At 34.7% G+C, this 25669-nt stretch overlaps 1 long non-coding RNA gene across 6 annotated transcripts in view; it reads left to right on the top strand.

Annotated features, from left to right (window-relative positions):
* The first annotated feature begins 217 nt into the window (after nt 1-217).
* The window catches only part of LOC141551361 (uncharacterized), a 50199-nt gene continuing 24747 nt past the window's right edge, over nt 218-25669 (top strand). For 2 of the 6 annotated variants that reach the window (XR_012484838.1, XR_012484837.1), the window contains exons 1-2: nt 9054-9134; nt 23486-23531. This is a non-coding gene — a long non-coding RNA (uncharacterized LOC141551361). Of the gene's footprint in view, nt 251-9053; nt 9135-15117; nt 15287-23485; nt 23532-25669 lie in introns of those variants that run through there. The other 4 variants (XR_012484842.1, XR_012484839.1, XR_012484841.1 and 1 more) reach the window with 3 other exon arrangements.

Here is a 25669-nt window from a genome sequence, read left to right as displayed (position 1 = left end):
TTGTTTGGGGGCAGAAGCAAGTTTCTTCTCCCCTTGTATTTGTTTAATGTTTTTTTCAGGTCAGGGCCAGGTGCTGAGTGGGAGGGTCACTGACGTTCGCCTGGGGGTTCTTGTACACACAGAAACACAAAGGCATTTCAAATAAGGAATCTGGGGGTTTTGTGCAAGGTACAGTACAGTAAATACGCGCGGTGAAGCATGACAGCTTTGCAAACACAGCAATGGAATGAAAAAAGTGCACATGGGACTGGTATGTGCTCCCCAGGTTTGCTGTCAGCAGCCTTTTGATCCGGGACCAGGAAGGAGGGCCTTTAAAGAGATGGATCAGTTCTTTCAAATAGAGGTAGTTGTGGATCTAGAGAGCTACCAAAAAGGGGAAAAAAAAGTATATATATATATATATATATATATATATATATATATATATATATATATATATATATATATATATATTTAAAGTTCAATCTATCTGGGCCAGAAGCCCTCCTTTATTCAGATCTATGTTCCATCTTTCTGTTTGCAGGATTCTAGGATTTTGGAGGGGAAAGAATTTTAGAGACTATCTAGTCTTTGTCCCCTGTTTTATAGAGAAAGATGCTGAGCCCCAACGTAGAAAAAGATTTATTACAGGCCATACAGGTGTCACAAAATGAGATTCTAACCAAAAAAAAAAAAAAAAAGTCTTTGTTTTTAAGTAGAAAACCTTGAAATATAAATATCATTGTTTAGTTATTTTTTAATCATGTTTGATTCTTTGTGATCCCTTTTGGGGTGTCTTAGCAAAGATATTGCTGTGGTTTGCTATTTTCTTCTCCAGCTCATTTTTCAGATGAAGAAACTGAGGCAAGTGACTCACACAGACATTTGTCTTCAACTACATTTGAACACAAGATCTTCCTGACTGCAGGACGGACACTCTCTCTGCTGTGCCACCTTGCTGTCTACTATTCATGAGACTTCTTTATTAGTTAATCTTTATTTTTTTCTCAAACACTTGTGTTCTGTCTTGCCTTTTTACAGTGTTGCTGAGAGAAAGAGGCAGAGATACAGTGAGACAGGGACAGAGACAGAAAGAAAAACAAAAGAGTGAGTTAATTCTTTCACAATAGATGTCTTTGCTGCCAGGGGCTTTTTTTCCCCCCTCTTTGCTTCTTTGGTCACAGGATTTAGAATTAAAAGCCAAATTTAGAGATTCTCCGGCCTACTTCTCATTTGCAGTTGAAGGAACTGAAGCAGAGAGAGGAAATGACTTGTTCACAGTCAAAAACATGGAAAGTAACAGAGTTGGGTTCTGATCCTAGCTTCCCTGACTCCAAAGCTGGCTCCTGACTCTTAGGAAAGACAGTGTAAATTGTCAGAATGGTCCAGTGGAGAGCAAATTTAACAAAGTGGGTACATTTTTTATCAGATAATAGAATGGATGGTTTGGGAAAAGTTAGGTGCCACAGCGAGTAGAACTCTAGGCTTGGAGTCAGGAAAACCTATTTTCCTGAGTTCAAATCTGGCTCCAGACACTTAGAAACTAGGCAAGGCACTTAACCCTGCCTGCCTCAATTTCCTCATCTGTAAAATGAGTTCCAGAAGGGTATGGCAACCATTCCAGTATCTTTGTCAAGAAAAACCCAAATGGGGTCACCGAGTCAGACAGGACAGAACAACATTGAGTGGTTTGAGAATAAGGGCTGAATATACAATTTTAATTGATACAATGAGTTCTCAGATAAGGAAATTCCCTGTAGCAATGTAGATCAGTAACTTCTATACAACTTAGAAAGCTATTTTTGTGTACTTGGTTTTAAAATGATAAGGAAAATCACTGTATATGTGGAGCTGGGAGCAGGTAGTACCAAATCTAGGAGAAAGCCATTTGTTAAATTTTCAGTATGAGCTTTTATATCTCAGAAAGGCAAACACTACAAACCAGAGTTTGATTTATTGGTCTGTTGATTATCTAGTCTTTATTTATTCCCCCCCCCCCCCCCAGGCTGGGGTTAAGTGACTTGCCCAGGGTCACACAGCTAGGAAGTGTTAAGTGTCTGAGACCATATTTGAACTCAGGTCCTCCTGAATTCAAGGCTGGTGCTCTATCCACTGTGCCACCTAGCTGCCCCCAATTTTTTTTTTACTTTTTATTTTCAGTTGCAAATATTCTCCCTCCTTCATGTCCTCCCCCATCCATTGAGATGGCAAGAGATACAATACCATATAAAGTCATGGGAACATATGTTTGCATTAGTCATGTTAAAAAAAAAAAAAAGAAAGAAAGAAAGAAAGAAAAAGAAAAAAGAAAAGAAAAAAACTCTTTTTCAATTGGTAATCTGAGATAATCAGTTCCCTATCTGGAGCTGGATGCATTTTTCATCATGAATTCTTTGGAATTGTTGTGTAGCATTGTATAGAATTACTAAGTCATTCACAGTTAATGATTTTTTTATAATATTGATGTTACTTTTTACATTGCTGTGGTTCTGCTCATTTACTTTGCATCAATTCATACCAGTCAACTCAGATTCCTCTTCCTTTTTTTTTCCTTTCCTTTCCTTCCCTTCCCTTTCCCTCCTTCCCTCTCCTTCCTTCCTTCTTTCCTTCCTCATCCTCCCTCCCTCCCTCCCTCCCTCCCTCTCTCCCTCCCTTCTTCCCTCCCTCCCTCTCTTCCTTTCTTTTCTTTCTTCCTTTCTTCCTTCCTTTCTTTCTTTCTTTCTTTCTTTCTTTCTTTCTTTCTTTCTTTCTTTCTTTCTTTCTTTCTTTCTTTCTTTCTTTCTTTCTTTCTTTCTTTCTTTCTTTCTTTCTTCCTTCCTTCCTTCCTTCCTTCCTTCCTTCCTTCCTTTCTTTCTTTCTTTCTTTCTTTCTTTCTTTCTTTCTTTCTTTCTTTCTTTCTTTCTTTCTTTCTTTCTTTCTTTCTTTCTTTCTTTCTTTCTTTCTTTCTTTCTTTCTTTCTTTCTTTCTTTCTTTCTTTCTTTCTTTCTTTCTTTCTTTCTTTCTTCCTTTCTTCCTTTCTTCCTTTCTTCCTTCCTTCCTTCCTTCCTTCCTTTCTCCCTCACTCTTCCCTCCTTTCCTCTTTCCTTCCCCCTCTCTCTTCCTCCCCTGTTACATGTGAAGAAAAATGTTAACATTCATTTTTACAAGATTTTGAACTGCAATTTTTCCCTCCTTCCTTCCCCTCCCCTCTTTCGATGATGGCAGTTTGATATAGTTTATTAATGTTCTATCATGAAAAAGATATTTCCACATCATCAGAGTTGTAAAAGAAGAAGCAGATCAAAAGGGAAAAAGAACCATGAGAAAGAATAAAGTGGAAAAAAAAATGCTTCCATCTGCTTTCAGAATCCATTAGTTCTTTATCTAGATATTGATAGCATTTTCTTTTATGAGTCCTTTGTACTTGCCTTGGATCATTGTGTTGCTGAGAAAAGCTGAGTCATTCATAGATTATCATCACACAATGTTGCTGATAATGTATACAGTGATTTCTTTGTTCTGCTCATTACATTCCGTGTCAGTTTGGGTTGTCTTTCCAGATTTTGCTGAAATCTGCCTGTTCATTATTTCTTATTGCACAATAGTTTTCCATTACATTCATGTGCCACAGTTTATTCAGCCATTCTCCAACTGATGGGCATCCCCTCAATTTGTAATATTTTGCCACTACAAAAAGGGCTGCTATAAATATTTGTGTACATGTAGGTCCCTTTCCTTATTTTATGATCTCTTTGAGATACATTATTGCTGGATCAAGGGAATGCACAATTTGGGTATAATTTCAAATTGTTCTCCAGAATGGTTGGATCAACTCACAACTCCACTGCTCCATTAGTGTACCAATTTTCTAACATCCTCTTCAACATTTATCACTTTCCTTTTCTGTCATATTAGCTTGTTTGATAGGTATAAGATGGTATCTCAGAATTGTTTTAATTCGCATTTCTCTAATCAAAAGTGATTTAAAGAACTTCATATGCCTCTAGACAGCTTTGATTTTCTCATCTGAAAACTGCTTGATTTTATTCTTTGACCATTTTGACCATTTTTTAATTGGAGAATGGCTTGTATTCTTATAAATTTTACTCAGTTCTCTATATATTTAGAATGAGGCCTTTATCAGAGACACTTGCTATTAAAAAATGTTTCCCAGCTTTTTGCTTTCTTTCTAATCTTGGTTTCATTGGTTTTATTTGCACAAAAGCTTTTTAATTTCAGATTCACTTCTTATAATAGTATTCAATCACATTCATATATTATAAATTGTTCAACTATTTTCTAATTGATGGACATAGCCTCAGATTCCAATTCTTTATCATCACAAAAAATAACTTCTATAAATATGTTTGTATCCATAGGTCTTTTTCCTTTTTCTTTAATCTTTTTGACTTAGTAACAATATTTCTTAGTCAAAGCATATGCACAGTTTTGTTAGCCCTTTGGGCACTGATTTCCTGGTCTTAAGAAGAAAATGCTAATATTACAAATTAAACTTAATGTATGTCATGCATTTTCAGAGAACCATTTATTAAATATTTACATAGTTGGGGAAGAGTGTGAGAACAGAAGGACCAGAGGTTGGTATAGTGTGAACAAAGAGCAGATCAGGAGTGAGTGACTGGTAGTCAGGAGTGTTTCTACTTACCAAATGAAACTTCTGCTCTAGTCAGACTGCTCTGATCACTCTCCCTAAATTCTCCTTACACAATCACACATACATACCAATCATCCTCTTCATTTGAATAACCTTCCCTACTTCTTTCTACCATCTGAATCTTACTGATCATTCCAAAGTCCACTAAAATACTACCTCCTTGGTGATACATTATCCATCCTCCCTCTGAAGTCATAGAGCACCCTTTGTCTTTACTGAACCTTTATGCTGTTTTATATTATTATCTATTTAACATGTATTTGGCTTTTCACCAGAAAATTGAACTCTGCTGATGAGACAACCTTGCAGGTTTCTATACCTCCTCAGAATTCCAAAGACATTTCTAGCTACTCCCTCCTCATCCTTCCAGCTCACTTTTATAGATTATTTTCTCATATTAGAATGTAATTTTCTTGAGGGCAGGGACTATTGCCTTCAAATAAATATGAACATTTATTTATGTACCTAGCATTTAGCATAGTGCCAAGTATAAAGTAAGTGCTTAATAAATGATCCACCTATCTATAATGTATCTATCTATCATCTCTCTAGATTGTAAATTTCTTGTGGACATTACCCTGATTATTTATTATTCTGATAATATTTTTGGTATTTTATATTACCTTGTACATAGTTGGCATCCAATGAATGGCTATTTATTGATTAAACAAATGAATAACTGAAAAGAATTCTTTTCTTTATATTTGTCCATTCATATTCAGATAGAGTGTAATTATATGACTTGCAGATTTCACCAATTCCCATGATGCCAAGCCAAATTTTTAGGAATGGCTGTTCAAAATATCTTCCTTCTCTGCCTTCAAGTGGCAAAAAATATGGCTATTGTCTGCTACGAGACATATATCCAATAATCTTCCCGGGAACATTAACTTCCCTGAGATTCTCTGTAGCCCACATTCTACCTCCCTGACTCCATTTGTAGTGCCCTGAGTATCCATAGATATGCACATGTTTTCATTTAGCATCTCTACATAGAAGAGTTTAGCATACCCAAAGATGCATCCTCCTCATTTGTTTCTTACCTGACTATAAGCCAGGGTAAGAGAAATTGTTTTCCCAGTGCCCAAGAAATTCCAGCTTTTAAATATGGAAGAATAGTGATGATTACAAGAGATTTTTTTGTGTGTGCTTTGTCTTTAGTAAATGAATGATGCTTTAATATTAGCAAAAAGATTTTAATCATAACAGCTCCATGAGATAGGTAAGGAAGTATGATTATATCCATTTTATAGATGAAGGAATTGAAGCTCTGAATGAATATGTTAAGGAGGGGAAAACTCATTTGTAAATCCATATAATTAGCAATAATTGTAGTAAAGGGTTTTTTCCTGTATAATCTGTTAATATATCTATCACCTCATTTCTAATAAGCCAGAGAAATATTTGCTAACTAAGACTGAGCAGCAAGAAAGATGCAGAAACATTCTTTACAAAGAATCTTTGGACAAGGGCAGCTAGGTGGAGTAGTGGATAGAGCACCAGCCTTGAATTCAGGAGGACCCGAGTTCAAATGTGCTCTCAGACACTTAACACTTCCTAGCTGGGCAAGTCTCTGGGCAAGTCACTTAACCCCAGGCTCAGGAAAAAAAAAAAATCTTTGGACAGCATGGGATTGGTGTAATGTGGAAGTCTTGCCTCTTTAATTTCTACTCTAAAAATCCTTACTTTCCTTCAAAGCTCAGTTTAGTCATTACCTTCTCCATGAGGCCTTTCCAGATCTCCCCATTTGTTAGTACCCTTCCCTGCAAAATGAATAAATGAATCATAAATGAATGAATGAATAAGTAAATATAAAAGGTCATCATATATCTTTCTATTTATATATGGATAGATATATGTGTATATGCACATATCTCATCTGATACAATATAAGCTTTTTGAGGAAAGGACATTTTTTTTGGTTTTTCTATCCATACTGCCTTTCTCAGTGTGTATGACAGATTAACACAGTAGAAAGAGCCTTGGGTTGGTATTGGTCAAATCAAGAGTCTTGATTTCAGATCCTACCCTGAATACTTAATAGTCATTTCCTCAAATTACTTCAAGTCAGTTTCATCTTGGGCAAAGTGTGTCTCTCTGCAGTTTCTTTCAGTTTTGACTTAATATAATTCTTAGTCCAATTTAATACTCACTATAATAGCTTAGTTTTTTTGTTTTTTGTTTTTTGTTTTTTCATTGAGCTTAGTAAAGCCTTCTTTTACTGCCTTCTTTTGACATGAAGGCGAGTCTGGATTCTCAAAGGCTAGTCCAGCAGAGTTCAAACTGACACATCTTCTTAAGTTTAAAAAATGTTTTAAGTGTAAACCCACTAATAGTAAATCTGCCATTTGAGGACATGCTTAGTTAAACAGAGAAACTAATTACCAGAAAACTGACCACTAGGTGGAGCATTTCTTTGTCAACAGCAACTCATGAAGATCATTTATTGAAGCAGCAGTGTACTAGGTAAATGTAATGGAATTTTATTGTGCTATAAGAAGCTATTAAATGGCTATTTTTTTCCCGGGAAAGAATGGTAAAATATGTATGAATTGCCAATGGAAAGCTGGATGAAGTGCAGGACCTGAATCAAAATGACTTGAGTTCCAATTTGGCCTGTATGATCCTGAACAAGTCACTTAACCTTGATTTTTTCAGCTGTAAAGTAGAAATAATAATAGCACCCGCTTCTCAGAGGTGTTGTGAGAATAAAATGAGATAATATTGATGAGGATCTTTGTAAAGCTTACATACCTATGTAAATGCTAATTATGATTATTATTAACAATTAGAACCAATACTGAGGAAATTGAGAAGAGCTAGAACAATTTATATAACACCAACATTTCAAAGACAATCAAGTTTTGCAGATTAGAAAGTCAGATTAATGAAATAGCAAATCATACTGAAGACTGAAGGACCCAAGATGAAACATGCTGCCCACCTCCTTACAAGGAGGGGATGGGTTCAAAATGCATAATGAGTCATACATTTTTAGATATGCTAATGTGAAAATTTGCTATGCTTAAAGATGCATATTTGTTTTGAGGCTTTCTTTTTCATTCTTTTTCCTTTTTGGTTCGATTAGTCTGAGGGAGACAGAAGGGAGAGGAAATAAATTTTAATTGAAAACTACAAAATTTAATTTTTAAAAAAAATGCCAATGCTCATTATGGGGGGTGGGGGGGAGGAAAAGCTCTGAGTTTGGCTTCAATGGACTTCAGTTTGAATTCACCTCTGCTATTTGCTACCTATATGATCTTAGACAAAACACAATCTCACCTGGGCATCACCTGCCTTATCTAAAAAATGAGAAGGAGCTTCTTTCAGTCTTATGTGTGTGACCTTATGATCTTTGAAAGCATAGAGACCTCATAATCCATATAGGTAGAAAGGAGTAGTAGTAGTAGTAGTAGTAGTAGTAGTAGTAGTAGTAGTAGTAGTGGTAGTAGTAGTAGTAGTAGTAGTATAGTAGTAGTAACTAACAGTTTTGAAACACTTTAAATTTTACAAAGCACATCACACTTTTTAATCCCACAACTAAATGAGATGGAGACTGAAAATATTCTTATCTCTATTTGAAAGATGAGAAAATAGGAACTCAGAGAATTTAAGTGAGCAAGGTCACATAGTCAAAAGGATTTGATTTGTAACATAATCCCAGGTTTTATATGATTCCAAGTTCATCAATCTATCCAGGCTCTTGTCAGTGACTAAGTAGTAAACCATGATAAAACCACAAATCTTTAGATGAACTGAAGTCATTAATTCATCTTAATTCATGAAAGGAATAAGGAATCTTTTATGATATGCTTCCCGGAAGGAGTACATGAATGTGGAGTTGGGGATGGAGATGAGATTTATGCCTTTTAAGTCAAATGAAAAATAACTTAATCCTTTAAGAAAAGAATTATTTCTTTACCTTGGTATGTAGAAATTAAAAGAATGAATGGAAAGCTAGAGACCTGGCTTTTAACATTAGTTCGTCAACTAATCTGGCCAGTGATTCCAGACATGGCATTTTGTTTGCTTGTGTCTCAATTTCCTCCTTTGTTATAGAAAAAAAGGTAATAAATATCAATTTAACTCATTGTGTTGTTTGGAGGCACTGTGAAAAGATGTAGGCTTATGGCTTTCTTTTCCTTTCAAAAAACCTGCCTAGGAAAATGGTGAGGCTATTGCATTATTTACCTTAGTCTACAGAAATTCATGGATTCTTGCATCATAATCACGGCTTTGCTTCTGTTGATTTTTCACAGAAGTAGATAGAAACTGATTTTTATTGTCCCTGGTTTTCTATATTCCCATTTATAGGAGGCCCTTCACTCATTAATTGTCCTTCTGTTTTGTTCGTGCTTTGTTATTTCAAAGCTCCTTTGATCTTTGTCACTGTGTGCTTTCCCCTCCCACTGAAGTAGATCACAAATACTCTGTCTTCTTGGGTCAGGTCGAGGAGAAGAAGGAGGAGGAAGCAGAGGACAAAGAATGATGGAAAGAGGAGGTAGGGAGTGGAGAAAGGAGTAAAATTTTGTTCAATTTTTTTATTTCATATTTGTGAGGAACTCCTGCTGTGGAAAATCCCTTCACCTTCCAATTATTTATTTCTTATAATAATTGTCTGAATTTAAGGGACTGACCATGATTATACAACTAAGTATATTGCAGTTAGACTTTCACTTAGAACTCTGGGAGCTTGGGGCAGCTGGATGCTGAAGAAGATAAAGCACTCATTTTAGAGTCGGTAAAAATTGATTTCAAATTCCACCTCAGACACTTATCAGTTGTGTGACTCCAGACAAGTCACTTAAACCTGTTTGCTTCAGTTTCTTGATCTGTAAAGTGAGCTGAAGGAAAAGGCAAATCATTTCAGCAACTTGCCAAGAGAACCCCAAATGGAGTTACAAAGAGTAGGACAAAACTGAAAAAAGACTAAACTATAACAATGAAGAGTTTAAATACCTTGCTCGTTTTTTCATTTACTTATTTATATATCAGAAACAGTATTTAAATGCAGGTCTTCCTGTCTTGCAGAACATATAGATAGCTACCCCACATACTACCTCTTTTGAATTACTGCAGCCAAAAAGAAAATCACCAGCCACTGTTTTTAGGGATGAGCCTCTCTGTTTTTAGCTATGCTGGGTCAAAGATGAGCTACACAATCCATTACCAACCATATGCTCCAAGACATTTTTACATTGGTGTATTCTGCCAGAGCTTATGTTCTGTGGGCTTATTTTTCAAAAAGTTCAAGTTCATCTCCATGCCATAAGGAGATATTAGAGGGGACTTCAGAGAGGTGTGCCTGTGGGTTAGAAAGTACTGAAGATTACATCCTGCTGGAAGCCTTCAGAAATTTCCCAATTGTTCAGAGGTTGCAGGCTAATGCCCTGATATGTGGCACTGTTATAAAGGCGGATGTTTGTAACTGTGGGAAGATAGGGTGGGGCATATCACACACATGTTTCAATCTGCCTTGTTTTTTGCTAGCAAGGAAAGAAAGCAAAAGGTCTTTCTCAGAAAAGTGTAAGCTCTTTGCCAGTAATCCAACTGATGTTTAAGTGGTAAGAAAATCATGGCTCAATTTATTTAAAAACTTAGGTAGCAAATAGTTAGAATCAGATAGTGAATTGTATATCTTAAAATTTCATTTCTGGGACACTTTGAACATCACAGGAAAGCACCATGGAGGAAAAATTTGCCTGCTTAGCATAGCAGGGAGAGAAATTTAGAAATTTAACATTCTCTTTAACTAGAGAAATAAGTATCTAAAAACATTAGCCAAGAAATAATAACATACTCATAGCAGTATATGTTAGTGGCACAGTATGAATGTCAAATAATCTGAAGAATACAATTTTATTATGGGAAAGATTTGTACCCAAGAGAGAAATGAGGTGTTATAAAATTAGAGATAAGGAAAGGGGAAAATTGTGTTTAGGTTTAACACTTGAAAAAGTCAAAAGGTTTTCAAAGTTTTCAGAAGCCTCCTGACAGTGATTGTGATTTTCTTCAAAGGGACAGTTAGAAATTGCTCAACATGGTAAACACCTAAAATGTGACAAAACAAAATGGCATTGGTTATATTTTAGCAGAAGGAAAAATCACTTCTGAGAAAATCACGTCAAGAACCAGTTATCTCTATTCATTCAGACCATTGAGTAGTTAGAACAAAGGCTAGGATTAATGTCAAAGTAGAATAAAGTATAATAATGAAGATGCTACATAATATTGTAATGACTTCAACCTGACCAATTCAAAGAATGCACTTATAATACTGGGTAAAACAAACAAACAAACCAGGAAATGTTTTAAAAAGGCAAAAAAATAAATAAATAAATAAATATATATATATATATATATATATATATATATATATATATATATATATATATATATATAATCATTTTATTTTTTTTAAATTGTAGTAAGTTTTATTTATTTTTTTATACACATTGCTTTATGAATCACATTGGGAAAGAAATCTTAGAGCAAAAGGGAAAACCATGGGAGAGACAAAAACAAAACAAAACAAAACAAAACAAAAAACAGGAAAAAGACGTGAACATAATATGCATTGATTTTCATTCAATCTTCTTAGATCTTTTTCTGTATACAGATGGCATTTTTTGTCCAAAGTCTTTTGGGATTGCTTTGGATCACTGAATTGCTAAGAAGAACCCAGCCTTTCATAGGTGATCATTGCATAGTCTTGCTGTTATTGTGTACAATGTATTCCTGGTTCTGCTTGTTTCACTTAGCATCAGTTCATGTAAATTTTTCCAGGCCTTTCTAAAATCAGCTTGTTCATCATTTAAATAGAGCAAAAATATTCTATTACCTTCATGTACCATGGCTTGTTCAGCCATTGCTCAATTGATGGACATGTACTCATATTCCAATCCTTTATTACCACAAAAAGAGCTATTAGAAACATTTTTTGGCACATGTGGGCCCTTTGCCCTCCTTTATGATTTCCTTGGGATACACATCAAATAATGGCATTGCTGGGTCAAAGGATATGCAGAGTTTTATAGCCCTTTGGGCTATAAACCATTCTGGTTGCATTGTTTCACAACTCCACCAACAATGTTTTAGTGTACCAGTTTTCCCAGATCCCCTCCAACATTTATCATTATCTTTTCTTGTCATCTTACCTCATCTGAAAGGTATGAGGTAGTCCCCCAAAGTTGTTTTAATTTGCCTTTCTCTAGTGATTTAGAGCATTTTTCATATAATTGTGAATGGCTTTAATTATATCTGAAAATTGTTCATCTCCTTTGACCATTTATCAATTGGGGAATGACTTGTACTCTTATAAATTTGACATTGTTCTTTATATATTTTATAAATGAGATCTTTATCAGAAATAGTCTTTAAAGATTTCCCCCCCAGATTTGTACTTCCCCTTTAATCTTGTTTCTGTTGTGCAAAACTTTTTTTAATTCAATGTAATCAAAGTTGTCCATTATGCCTTTCATAATGTTCTCTAGTTCTTCTTTGGTCATAAGTTCCTCCTTTTTCCAAAGATCTGATAGGTAAATTATCCCTTGTTCTCCTAATTTGTTTATGGGATCATCTTTTATACCCAAATTATGTATCCATTTTGACCTTGTTTTTGTATGAAGTGTGAGATGTAGGTCTATACTGATTTTCTGACATATGATTCTCTAGTTTTCCCGGCAATTTTTGTCAAATAGTGTGTTCTCATTCCAGAATCTGGAATTTGAGGGTTTAGCAATACTAGATTAATATAGACCTTGATTATTGTATAGTGTGCATATAATCTATTCCACTGATCCATCACTTTATTTCTTAGCTAGTACCAAATGTTTTTGATGACATCTGATTTAAAATATAGTTTTAGGTTTGGTATTGGTAAAGCCACCAACCTCTGCATTTTTTCCATTAGATCCTTTGATATTCTTCATCTTTTGTTCATCCAGATGAATTTTTTTATTATTTTTTCTAGTTTTATAAAATAAAGTTTTGACAGTTTGATTGGTATGGCACTGAACAAGTAGACAAATTTAGGCAGAATTGTCATTTTTATTATATTAGATCAATCTAGCCATAACCAGTTGAAATTTTCCGATTGTTTAGACCAGATATTATTTGTGTGAGAAGTGTTTTGCCATTGTGTTCATATACTTCTCTGGTTTGTCTTGGCAGGTCCTCAAGTATTTTATTTTGTCTACAGTGATTTTAAATGAAATTTCTCTATCTCTTGTTGATGTACTGTGTTAGTAATATATAGAAATGTTGATGATTAGTGTGGGCTTATTTTATATGCTGCAACTTTGCTAAAGCTATGAATTGTTTCCAGTAGGTTTTTGGATGATTTTCTAGGATTCTCTAAATATATTATCATATCATCTACAAAAAGTGATAGTTTCATTTCCTCATTGCCTAATCTAATTCCTTTAATTTCTTTTTTCTTTTCTTATTGCTAAAGCCAACATTTCTAGTACAATGTTGAGTAATAGTGTGATAATAAGCAAACTTTTTTCACCCAGATCTTATTGGGAATGCATCCAGCTTCCCTCCATTAACATCATTTTCAATAGCTAAAATATAGTATCTACCACAATGATGAGAAGGGAAGAAAAAAGGAGGGAAGGAAGGAACCAGGAAAAGAAGAAAGGAAGAGAGAAAAAGGAAAGAAAAGAAAGAAAGAAAGAAAGAAAGAAAGAAAGAAAGAAAGAAAGAAAGAAAGAAAGAAAGAAAGAAAGAAAGAAAGAAAGAAAGAAAGAAAGAAAGAAAGAAAGAAAGAAAGAAAGAAAGAAAGAAAGAAAGAAAGAAAGAAAGAAAGAAAGAAAGAAAGAAAGAAAGAAAGAAAGAAAGAAAGAAAGAAAGAAAGAAAGAAAGGAGGGAAGGAGGGAAGGAGGGAAGGAGGGAAGGAGGGAAGGAGGGAAGGAGGGAAGGAGGGAAGGAGGGAAGGAAGGGAGGGAGGAAGGAAGAAAAAGAAAGTCCAGAATTAAAGAGGATACATAGAAATTAAAAGCAGTACTGACTCATTAAACACAAAAGAAAACAGAGGAGAAAGCAAACCTACAAAACACTTGATGTGAAATCCATTAAGCCTCATCATCCCCAGAACATGTGTGGGAAAAGATGCCAAAATAGGCACTATAGCAGACTTATCAGCATTTCTATAGCAATCTATTTTCATCACAAGTGATAGTGGGTACACTACATTTGAACTGCACATTTTAGTCACTTATATATTATATGAAAAAGTATAAATGGCAGTTCAGAAAACGTAATCAGGAAGAATGATTGGACCAGACTAAATACATATGGAAGAAATTGCTGCAGAAGGCAATACAATCTTCAAAGCATTAAGATATCTTGTTTTATAAGATACCCCAGGGAAGATACTAAAAGAATAAAAAAAAATCATGGAGGATATTAATATCCCAAAGGAAGCCAATAAAGAGGACATCAGTAACTACTGACCGTTGTGCTTACTTTCTCACCTATATAAGATATTTATGAGAATGATCTGCATATATAGTGAAGTATCTTTAATAAAAATATGAGTGGAATAGGAAACTTTTCTTGAACAATATTCAAGACCATTTTGCAATTTTAGACACAGAATTGTCTGGAAAGTGAAGAGAAGGCAGGGTCCCCTAGTGCTTTTCACTGTTGATTAAACAGAAACATTTTACTCCATAAGCAAAATGTAAGTTTAAACAATCTTATTCCTACAAGGAATTTTTTTTTATTTGTGGATACATTAAGATCATGCAAGCATTATTACTAAAAGGAGCCACAGAGAAAATCTGATTTAATTATTCTCTTCTGTTTCAGCAAGAAAAACAAACAAACAAACAAACAAATAGGGACATGTTATTAATCCCCAATAAATCATTATGTTTCATCATTTGGAGCCATTAGTGGTCTGTTATAAGACTACCTGGGTTCCTTCTCCCCCAGTCTTCTACCAATATGAATTAGGCTTGATCTTCCCTAGAAGGGAACAATGATACACTTTTTGGCCCAGAGATGGGTATACTTCCCCTGACCCAGCTTCTTGCTGGCATCTCTAGCTGTGTTGATTTATCTTCCTGTTCACCTGAAGGCATAAAAGGCCTCATCCGCATGGTACCAGTGCCTTTTAGACTTGATAGATATCCAAGATCAAGCAAGTTACCACACTCAGGCTTGTGAGCAGGCTTTTTTCCTCATGGATATGACTGGCAGTCTATATGAGCTAAGTGCTACCGCGTCTCTTTTCCACTTTCAGACTCAGTAAACCTTCTTTGGTTAACTGTTCAATGACCTGCAAGGGCCTCATTTCATCCCAACATTGAACCTAAATTAACAGCACCCCTGACACCATCACTTGCCAGCTTGTAGGGGCTTTGCTTTGGGGTCCACAGAAAGGGCCCTTCTGAAAGATGAGCTTCCTCAAGAACTATTACAATGTGTTCTTTCTCTTTCAACACTCTCTTTCCACCATGCAGGACTTGGCATAAATAGAATACACCTGTGCTAGAGAAACATGTCCTGACACTCCTCCCTGAAATACCTCTGGAATGTGCCATCCCAGTGACAGCACCTCGAAGGGGACGTTTCTCAAGACCATCAGGGACATGACCTTTCATCCCTGTGCAGGAGGAGATGCTGTCATGCTTCAGGCTCCAAGTAGGAATCTTGTCATTAAAAAGGCAAACTCCCTAAGAAACAACGCAGTTTAAATAATGCCCCAGAGAGAAAGTGAGAGCGCGATATTGGCTCCCTATTGTCTCGAGGATCAAACATAAATTCCTCTGTTTAGCTTTTTAAACCCTATGCAATGTGGCCCCAACCTGCCTTTCTAACTTTATTATAGGTTGTTTCCCCCTCCATAGTTCAGCCAAACTGGCCTTGTTGCTGCTTCCCATATGTGATATACTAGGCTGTCCCCTGGGCCAGTCATATATTTTTACCTCTTAGAATTCCTTGTTTCCTTCAAAGCCCTTCTTTATAAATGAACCCTTTTGGGGGGCTCCAAGATGCTAGTGTCTTGCTCAGTAAATATAGATAGATTATAGATAGACAGTTATCTATATTTATTTTCATATATATGTTATATATAGGGAAATACATAAATATAATGAAATATGTAAATATTAAATAAATAGAAATAATACATAAATAATATATAAATAGAAATAAAATATCTGAATAGAAATATACAAATAGAATACATGGATATGTAATATGAAGATGTGCATATGTACATGTATACATGTATGTATGTATAGAGATATATACACTATATATAATATATCTACATGTACATAATATATTTGAACAAAATATATGTGTGTTTTTGTAAAATGTCTTTCCTTATAGAATATAAACTACTAAGGGCAAGGGCTGTTTCATTTTTAATCTTTGAATCCCTATGGCATTTATCTAAACTTATAGAATAATTGATTAATAAGATCAATTGATTGATAAAAGGCTGGCTTTGGTGTCTGGAAGATCTCAATTTTCATCCCCTCTCAGACATACACTGGGAATGAAAGACTTATTTTACTTCTCATTGCTCCAGGAAACTGACTATAAATTACAGAACAGTTGCTTATTGGGATTGGAAGGAGTTATCTCACTAGCAATTCTAAAAGTCTAGTTTGGGAGCCCCTGTGGATCCCTGAGATGCTTTCAGGGTAACTATTTTTATAATACTACTAAGCTATTTTAATTTCTAATATTGTAAATGTCAATAAATATAACCTATTATATACAAAAGTTCTTCGGGGGTTCCTCAATAATTTTTAAGAGTGTAAGAGTTCTTGAGACTATGAGAACAGCTGCTCTACACTGATGAAATCAGAGCTTTGGTCCAAAGACATTTTAAAAATAAATGTTTTTTTTAAATCATCATTCTATAGTTTGAGCAAGCAAGTTCTTTATACCGCCATTATCTTCATTAGACTGGGCTAAATGAAAAGGCATGGAGCAAAAAAGGCACCTGTTTTAAATAACAGAAATGGAATTAGGAACTGTAGCCTTGGAAAAGGCTAACTGGAGACATCTGGGGATTAGTACGGTAATTCTGGAAGATGTATTCAGGCATCTTTGGGGTAAATTTTAGAAGCAGTCTTGTGCAAAAAAGTGTCTTCCAGAGGCTTTTCAGTGTTATGATTCACCTGGGGAAGATTAGCTTTGAGGTCAGCATGAGTTTAGAAGATGAGGCTAAAGCCTTTGTGCTAGAGAATAAAATTTCAGACTTTTTGGAGCTTTTTGTATGCAGCAAAAAAGAATTGGATATGACGTGTCCAGGCTCTGAAGAATCAGCCATTGATGCAAAGTGAAAATGTTGCAAAGAGATAGAGAAGGGATATTCGAGAAGCAAAACTATTCCTGGTCTGGTCAAAATTTTCTGAGATGGAAGAAAATTCCTTTACCTTCTATATGTATGGATGTTTATGTGTCAAAATTAAGATTTTAGCTAAGTTGCTATGTTTCCTGTAACATTTGCTTTTGAAAATAATAACAGCACAACTTGAATTTATGTAGCACACGAGGATTTGCAAAGCGAATTGATCAGTATTCTCTTTACTTTTGGTTCTAGTTGATCCAAGTTGTTTTTATTTTTTTTTTTTTTTTTGGAGAATGAAAACAGTGAAACAATAATGATCAACAGATTACCAGTTATTTCTTTCTCAATTTCTCCCAGATTGGATTAGAGCCCAGATGTTACAATATTTACAACACCAATATAGACCTAAATAGAGATTGTAGTATCAATATTGATCCAGATAGATGCAGGATTCATTTAATGCTATTTTATTCATAAAAATGCTTCTATCTTTCACCTTTATTAAGAATTTTATTTTCAAATTATAGAAGTTATTTTTATGGATTTGCATGTTTATTCTAAACTAGTAATTTCACTTGAACTTCTATGTGTTTGTTAATCCTAATTAAAATAGTCTCTAATCCTTGAGTAGAATTCAGCCAGCCAAGTATTCTATTGTTCACTACTTGAACACAAGCAGGTATTGAATTTTGAAGGGAGTACAGGCTTTAATAACTTAGTTGTTATATGATCTAAGAGCTTTAGTGAAGATTGAAACCAAGACAGATAAAGTGAAATGTTCAACATCACATACCAAATTATTAATAAAGCTAAGGTTCAGAATCTAGGCCTCCTAAACTCCAGGCAAGGATTCTTTCCACAATAACACACTTTTCTGGGTAGCCAAAATTTGGATTAAAAACACTTAAAAAAAAAAATTAATTCAATTTAGAATGGCTTCTTCCATTCTAGTGCCACCTTTTTCAGGAAAAAAAAAAAGCTTCCCGAAATATAATGTCTCCCTCCTCTTAATAATTATAGCACTGTGTTCATGTCATAACAGAATACTTAAAACATACTTAAAACATATCCTCTTATATCAATTTCAATATCAATTATATCAATATTAGTCATTTTTGTCATAGTAATTAGGATTGTAAACTGCTTGAGGTCATGGCCCATCTTATTTATACTTTTATCTCCCTCCCCATTACCCATCCCAAAGTCATGAGACCACAGTGTCTTACACATTATAAGTGAACAATAAATGTTAAATGAATGAATGAATATGAAAATGAATTCCTCATCACAAAATAAGCCATACTTGAAGCTAAGGAATATATTCTTTTAAAAAGAAGCTGTTTGGATTATGGTAGAGGGAGGTGTAATGATGCATGATATATTTTAAAAGACATTGAATTTGAGTTTGAAACTCAGTCCTGCCAATTCTTAGTTGCATGATCCTAGGCAGATCATTTCACCATCTGGACTGTTTCCTCTCCTATGAACTGAGCAGTCCAGCCACCTCAAAGTCAGAATTCTGCAAAGAGGTACTGGACTGGCTTGAGAGGTAATGAGTTTCTCATCACTGGGGATCTTCTGGAAAAGGGCTGGATAGTCACTTCTCAGGGAATGCAGCAGCAGGAAATTATGCCTCAGGTGGACCAAGAGGTCTCTTCCAACTCCTAGACATTGATTTTAATAAGCCCATTGTCCTATTGAGCAAACCTAACTAACTGTAATCCCAACACATTGCACACTGTTCCACCCCTGGGGCTGGACAGAGCAACAATTCCTCTTATACATGAAAACATATTTGAGAAAACATAAGAACAACCCTCACTGCTATCTTTACTTTTCCAGGTTAACCATTCCAAACCTTTTCTCTTCAAGAGACTTTGAGTCTGCTTTCCCATTGTACCCCCATATTCCTTCTCTCTCTTCTTCCTGATTTTCCTCTTTTTCTTCCTCTTCTCTCTGTGGTTTACCTCCCCACTTCATGTTTTTGATCTAAGAACTAAGTGCCATGGGAGATTGAGAAAAGCCTAAGAGTCAGAAAAATCTAGCATAAGGTCTGGACTATGGCTATGTAATTTACATAACATCACTTCTCCCAACCCAGAAATAACAACAAAAAAAGTATGGCACCATTACTAATCTCTAGGGTTACTGGAGCTTTCTCTGCTAGGAGTTCTTCATAAGAGTGAAAACAGCATAAATTTCCTAAAATTTGATGCTATAATATCCTAAATGGGGTCTGATTAGCATATCCATCACTTCTCTCATTTTGGACACAATTACTGAAACTTAATATCATATTAGGTTTGTTATTTTCTGGGTTTAAAATTTTTTTTTGCTGTCATGTCATATCCATTCTCTAGTTTTACAGTTAATTTTGAACCTAAGGTCAGAATTTTAAATTTATTCTGATTACATTTTACCTCATTAGACTTTCCAGACCAATGAAATATTTTAGGATCTCTTATACATAATCCAACATGTTAACTACTCCTTTCAGTTTATTGTCATTCATAAATTTTATATGTATACTATAACTTTCATCAAAACATTTGTAAACATGACATGACAGTGAAAAGAGAACTGATTTGAGAATCAAAAAAGAGGTTCAAATCTCATCCAGCTCTATCATTAACTCCTTCCTATATGACCTTCCTGTCTCTGTATGTCATCTATAAAATTAGGGGATTGGGTTAGGTCTCTAATGTCCTTTCCATATCTAAAACTGATCAATGATGACATTGAGTGGATAAATTCCTGGATATCTACTAACCACTTCCTACTCTTCTGCTAATCACTAGTCTTTCAGTATAATTATTAAACCAGTATAATTATTAAATTCAATGCACTGGCATCCATCTTTCATTACTGTCTGAAAGTATATGATGAGACACTTTTCTGAATTTAAGTTGTACTATGTCCATTAAATTTCTTTAATCTAATTACCCTATCCAAACAATCTGTAAGCATGGACATAAGCAGCATATTTCATCATGCTATGAAGCCACCAAATTGAAAAAAAAATTAAAGCTAACATATAACAGATATTAAGTCATAAAGGACATTATTTTAATTCAAAGGAAACCAAAAATTCAACTTATTTTTCATTAGTTCAATAAATTTTATTTTAAAAATTAATGTCAAAATAAGACAAAAATTCAAAACTATTTTTAAAGATATTATGATATTTTGGGGCACTCCTAGCTGTGCATATCTTGTATGCAAAACTGAGAGTCTCCACTTTTAATTGAGCAAGTCAACAGAAACTGTGCAGTGGCAAGATAGGAATAATTGTACCAGATATTTGCCAGGACTTAATCAGACTGGAGTAAACATTTTTTGAAAAATGCAGGGAGACTAAGTATACAAGCAGTTAGGCGTTCACCAGGCAAAGACAGAAAGCCAAACTGGGAGACTCAAGAGAGTTGTAATAACAATTAGTACAAGAACACAGGCAAAATAAGAACCAGAAAAAAATAATTTCATCCCTCTTAATTCAGTCAAGACTGGACCCTCAGAACTTACTGGAACAAGACCAGAATTTAAAAGACATAATATATTATGGACACACCAGCCATGAATTTATGTGAAGCTTTCTTCTGTCTATCCCTCTGATGATTATATGAGCACTTTAGTATTGTTACTCTAAGGAACTGAAAGGCACCTATTGTAAGAGCACTTGATTTAGAAGTAGAGAACCCTGGATTCACTTCCCTGGCATTCACTGTGGGCTTACTGGACTCATTTCCACAAAAGCAGCTCTGACATTGACTATGTCCTTTGAAGAATAGTCGATTATAGATCTAGAACTGGAACCTTAGAGATCATCTAATGTAGCCCCCTATTTTTATGTATGAAAAAAACTGAAGCTTAATTAAATTGGTTTTCTTAACGTCGGGAGGAAAGGGGAGGAATTAGTTAACTTTCAGATATGTTGTTTGAAGTCAAATCCTCTGTCTTTAGAATCAATATTCTTGTGTTTTAATTTCTTCATTTACCACACTTTCTCTGCCTATTTTACATGGCTTTTGAAAGAAAAGTGCTTTATAAATTTTAGTACACCAAAGGAAAATGAGCTGCCATTATTTTTTTTTTTTTTTATTATCACAGTGGCCTAGGTATAGTCTATAGGATAGTGCCATCATCTGAATTGAAGTTTCTTGAAAATCTGGGTAGAAATAATTAATTTGTCACCATTCAGATCAAGAATAAATTGTATGGGTATTCAACTGCATAATTATGCCAAGAATAGTGATTACTTTTTAATACTAAATATAGGAAAGAAGAATAAACCCAGGCAAAGTTAGAAGCTATGTATTCTTTGCATAGAACTTTGAAGGGTTGGACAGCTGATTCTTACTAAAGTGAAAATGTTCTTCTACTTTATATATATACCAAATATTTAATTATTATAACCAATTCTTTTTGAAACTCATCTCAATTTGTTCTCTCAGGCTAACAATTAATTAGTCTTTTAACTTTTACACCCACTGCATATTAAAATACACTCAGTATCCGATCATGTACTAAATGGCATCCGTTAACCACCTCCGCTCTTGTTCCTTCACACTTTCTTCTAAATTTACAATTTTTTTTTTTTTGCAATATGAAGAGAATTTTTTTAAGTTCCCAAATTATTGTCAGAGCAGACATAAATCTGCCAATAAATCCATTTTAAAACAGAATATTTGGAAGGCCAAGGCTTATTACTTCCTTTTTGCATCTAAACTCCAGATTTCACAGAGAATTTTGGCTTTAATTTTAATAGGTGGGGGAGAGAGAGAAGAAGAAAATGCTTCTTTTGACCCAGAAGAAATAGAATGAAATGTTTGATACTTTCATTGTTATTTTTAATAACAAGCTCTCAATTATGCAAAAGTGTAACTTGTTGCTCCTTTATTCAATGATTTCTGTATTTTGGGGGGCAATTGAATGGGTATTTTTGCATATAGCTAGAAGGTTCTATTGTTCATACCTGTCCCTCTTAACATGAAGTGTCTTTCAAATCTACCAAAGATATGCCTAAGAATTCAAGTATTCAAAATATTCCATTGGATCAGTTATCTCAGTGATGACTATATATCATCCACTATGCAGATTGTAACTTACTTGCCTGCTCACCATATTTCCATATTTCTGACACAATGTCTATCTATCATGTGGGGGTCTTCTTCACTTTCTCTTTTCATAACAAGATACAGTAAAGCCTACAGTCATTTCTCATGCTTACCACATTGCTAACATATCTTTTCCACTCATACATCTTTTTGGCAACATCTGTTGCTCCCTTTCTTTTTCAGAATACCTTGTTTGTAATGTATTGTAACCTGTTCACATCTCTTATGTGTCTCTCCATGGCATCCTGAGTGATATTAGTTTTAAATGCTTCAGAGATTATATTACTTCGTGACTCCCAGCCATCCAACATGAGTATATCTTTTATTTATTTATTTTAAAAATGTTTAGTATTTTAGTAAATAGAGAACCACAATTCCAGAAAACTGATGATGAATCATATTTCCTACTTTTTATACCTACAAAGCACAAAGATAACACACTTCAGAAAGATATAAATACAAGATTTGAAAAGGCAAGAAATAATGAATGGTTTTGTGGATATAAATGATATGGGCAATGCAGATTTCTATAGCAGTTCTCCAAAAATATCTAGCAAGAAAAAACTATCATCTCCACCAACTACAGGGAAAGGGGAGAACTTAATAGTATGTTGCACTTGTAGCTTTTATCTTATACAAGATTATAGGATCATAGACCTAGAACAAGGAAGAACCCTAGAGGCCTTTTTATGCACCCCCCCCACCATTTTACAATTTACATTTTTGCATTTACCATGTAAAAGTGAAAGCCATTGGATTTAAATGACTTAACAAAGTAATATGCATGGAAAACTGCTATTTCCATTATATCATGACTGCCCAGTTCCTCTGGCAAAATGAGACCATCAAGGACCCTCTTGTCATCCTCCATATTATCAGGAAGAATGAATTGATCCTTGAAAAAAAATAATGATTTAAAAATATTTAAATAAGTTATGCCTACCAATTTCTCCCCTTGCTTATTTACCTTCTCAAAATATTCTGACTTTAGGGATGATTTTGCTTTATACAAGACATGTTGTCTTGCCCTAAAAAGTTTATGTTAGCTTAAGTGCTCCGGGATCTACTCTTTATTACAATTTCCACCAGCATGGCAGCCAGCGAAGTCAGACTCAAGAGTCTGTGGTTCCCGCCGTCTCCTCTGGAGTGCTTCTTACAGATGTGACTCCCATAGCTAATCTTGAAATCCTTCATGCAGTACAGTGACCAGTTATAAAAATGGGTTATGCCTTTTGGCCAAGAATTCAACAATTTCACCCTTGAGCAATTTCCAAACTCTTGGTTGGATACCATTTGGTCACAGTATTTATTTACCTCTAGCTTGCCAATTAAATTTGTAACATCCTGTTTCGAGCTTACAGAATCACAGAGCTTGGAAGGAACCTTTGAGATTATAAAGTCGACCTTCTCATTTTACAGGTGAGACCCAGAGAGCTGAAGTGATTGGCCCCAAATCTCTCAGCTGGTAAGTAACAGATTCAAACCCAGGTCTTCTGACTGTAAATCCATCATTCTGCCTCAATCCAATATGAGCCTTTTTTTTTTCTCTTACCCTTTCTGAGTCAAAAGACAACTGTTGGTTTGGGCAGAGAAATCTCTCCAAAGTCTTCACAGGTAAAACTCGGAATAGAGAGTTAAATCTCTCTGTTTTCACCTTTTTAGTTCACCTTTCCACACTGTGACCATCTCATTTATTCTCTAGTTGGCTTCCTTCCTCTTTTATATAATATGAAACCTCCTGTTACTGGCTTTGGAAATGCTTTTAACATTCTTTTTGGCCTGCCTAACTTTCAGTTTGTATATAACTTGCCATGTTTCATGGGCATGAGTTTTCCTGTTTTCCGAATTTGAGCAATCTTTCCATTTTTTTAAAAAAAGATGCTTTTCTTCCTACAAGGGCCTCTTTGATTTTGTCTGCAATAAATGAAGCGATCTAGGGGTTTTGTTTGAGTGCTGGTCCTTTGATACATGGCACACATTTTTCCTGGGCTTCTAATAAGGTGTTTTTAAACAGTCTCCAGGCTTCCTGTAGATTATTTACTTTTTCAAATGTTTCATTTTTCCCCCTTTTTTAGTTAGTGCCCACATTTTGGCCATGATTCCTTTTCATAACATGGAGTAATATAGGGATGGCCTTTTTTGATTATTTTTTTCTGATACCACCCTTTAACAAACGTATATGACCCTATAATGTTCCTAGAACAAGACTAGATGTTATAGGGGTTTGCTCTATCCTTTTTTTCTCTCTCTAAAAATAGCCTTTATTTATTTTGATAATATATCACCACCCCTTTCCTGCCCCCCCCATCTCCACCTCCCACTATGATCAAGCTTTTCTTTTTTTAACAAAGAAAAGTAATTAAGGAAAATGAATGGACTGTGATCACATTTTGACAATGTGTACCACATTGTGTACCCCATAGACCTTCACTCTTCTCCTAATTTATTCTCTAGGGTTGGCATTGGTCATTACAATGAGACTTTGTTTAAACCTCAGCTTAGTTTAGTTTTTATTAACATTATTACAGTCATAAATGAATTGAGCATAAATATCACACAAAGGGCAATGGAATGGTGCGTGGTAGGTATAAACAAGTCATGCCAATAACTAGTCATTAAGGAATTTCAAAGAAGGATTGGAATAAAAAAAAATTCATTGAGGAATTATATAATAGAATGGATTAATTATGTGGCAAGGATGAGCTATAGCAACCATCAGAGTAGACCACCAGAAGGCTCCACTGAGGCCCCTTGAAATGTCAAAGGAACTTAGAGATCATGTAGTTCAACTCCCTCATTGTACAAATGAGGAAAATGAACATCAGAGAATTTAAATGACTTGCTCAACATCATATAGGAAGTAAGTAAAAGCCATGACTGAAACTTAAATCTTGGGACTCCCATTTCAGTTACTCTTTCCATAGCACCACATCATATGACATTCTTCTGATTCTACTAACTTCACTGGATCCATTTATTCAATTCTTCCTCATGCTTTTGATTTTCTTGTATTCATTTCTTCTTATAGTATATTAAATATTTCATAATTATATGTCATAGCTAATCAGTTATTCTTCAATCAATGTGAAATCACTTCATTTCAATCTCCTTGTCATAAAAAAAAGTTCTAGTTGAATATGTTAGTATCTAAAGAATCTTCCTTTGACCTCCACAGGGTATATTATAGGAGTGGACTCTCTGGGTTAAAAAGTATAAGTAATTTCATTTTCTCACATAATTACAAATTGCTGCCTCAATGGATGAGCCAATTCACAGCTACAGTATTAACATATTAGTGTGATGATTTCCCCAAAGCTGTCTGCTATCAACTATTTTTGTCTTTTGTCACCTTTCACAATGGGTCAGGTGTGAAGTAGAATGCTAGAATTATTTTCACTTGGATTTCTCTTATTATTAGTGATATAGATTAATATGTTACATGGTTTGATAGTTTTCAATGCTATTTTTGAAAAACTATTCCTATCCTTGAGTAGTTGTCTATTAAGAAATGGGCTTTGTTCTTGTATATTTATGACAATACACTTTATATCCTGAATATCAAATATATGGGATACAATAATTTTTCCTAATTGAATGTTTTTC

This window comes from Sminthopsis crassicaudata, chromosome 1 (genome assembly GCF_048593235.1).
Source record: "Sminthopsis crassicaudata isolate SCR6 chromosome 1, ASM4859323v1, whole genome shotgun sequence".
NCBI lineage: Eukaryota > Metazoa > Chordata > Mammalia > Dasyuromorphia > Dasyuridae > Sminthopsis > Sminthopsis crassicaudata.
The sequence above is the reverse complement of the archived record's forward strand: the minus strand, read 5'-3'. Positions and strand labels throughout refer to the sequence as shown.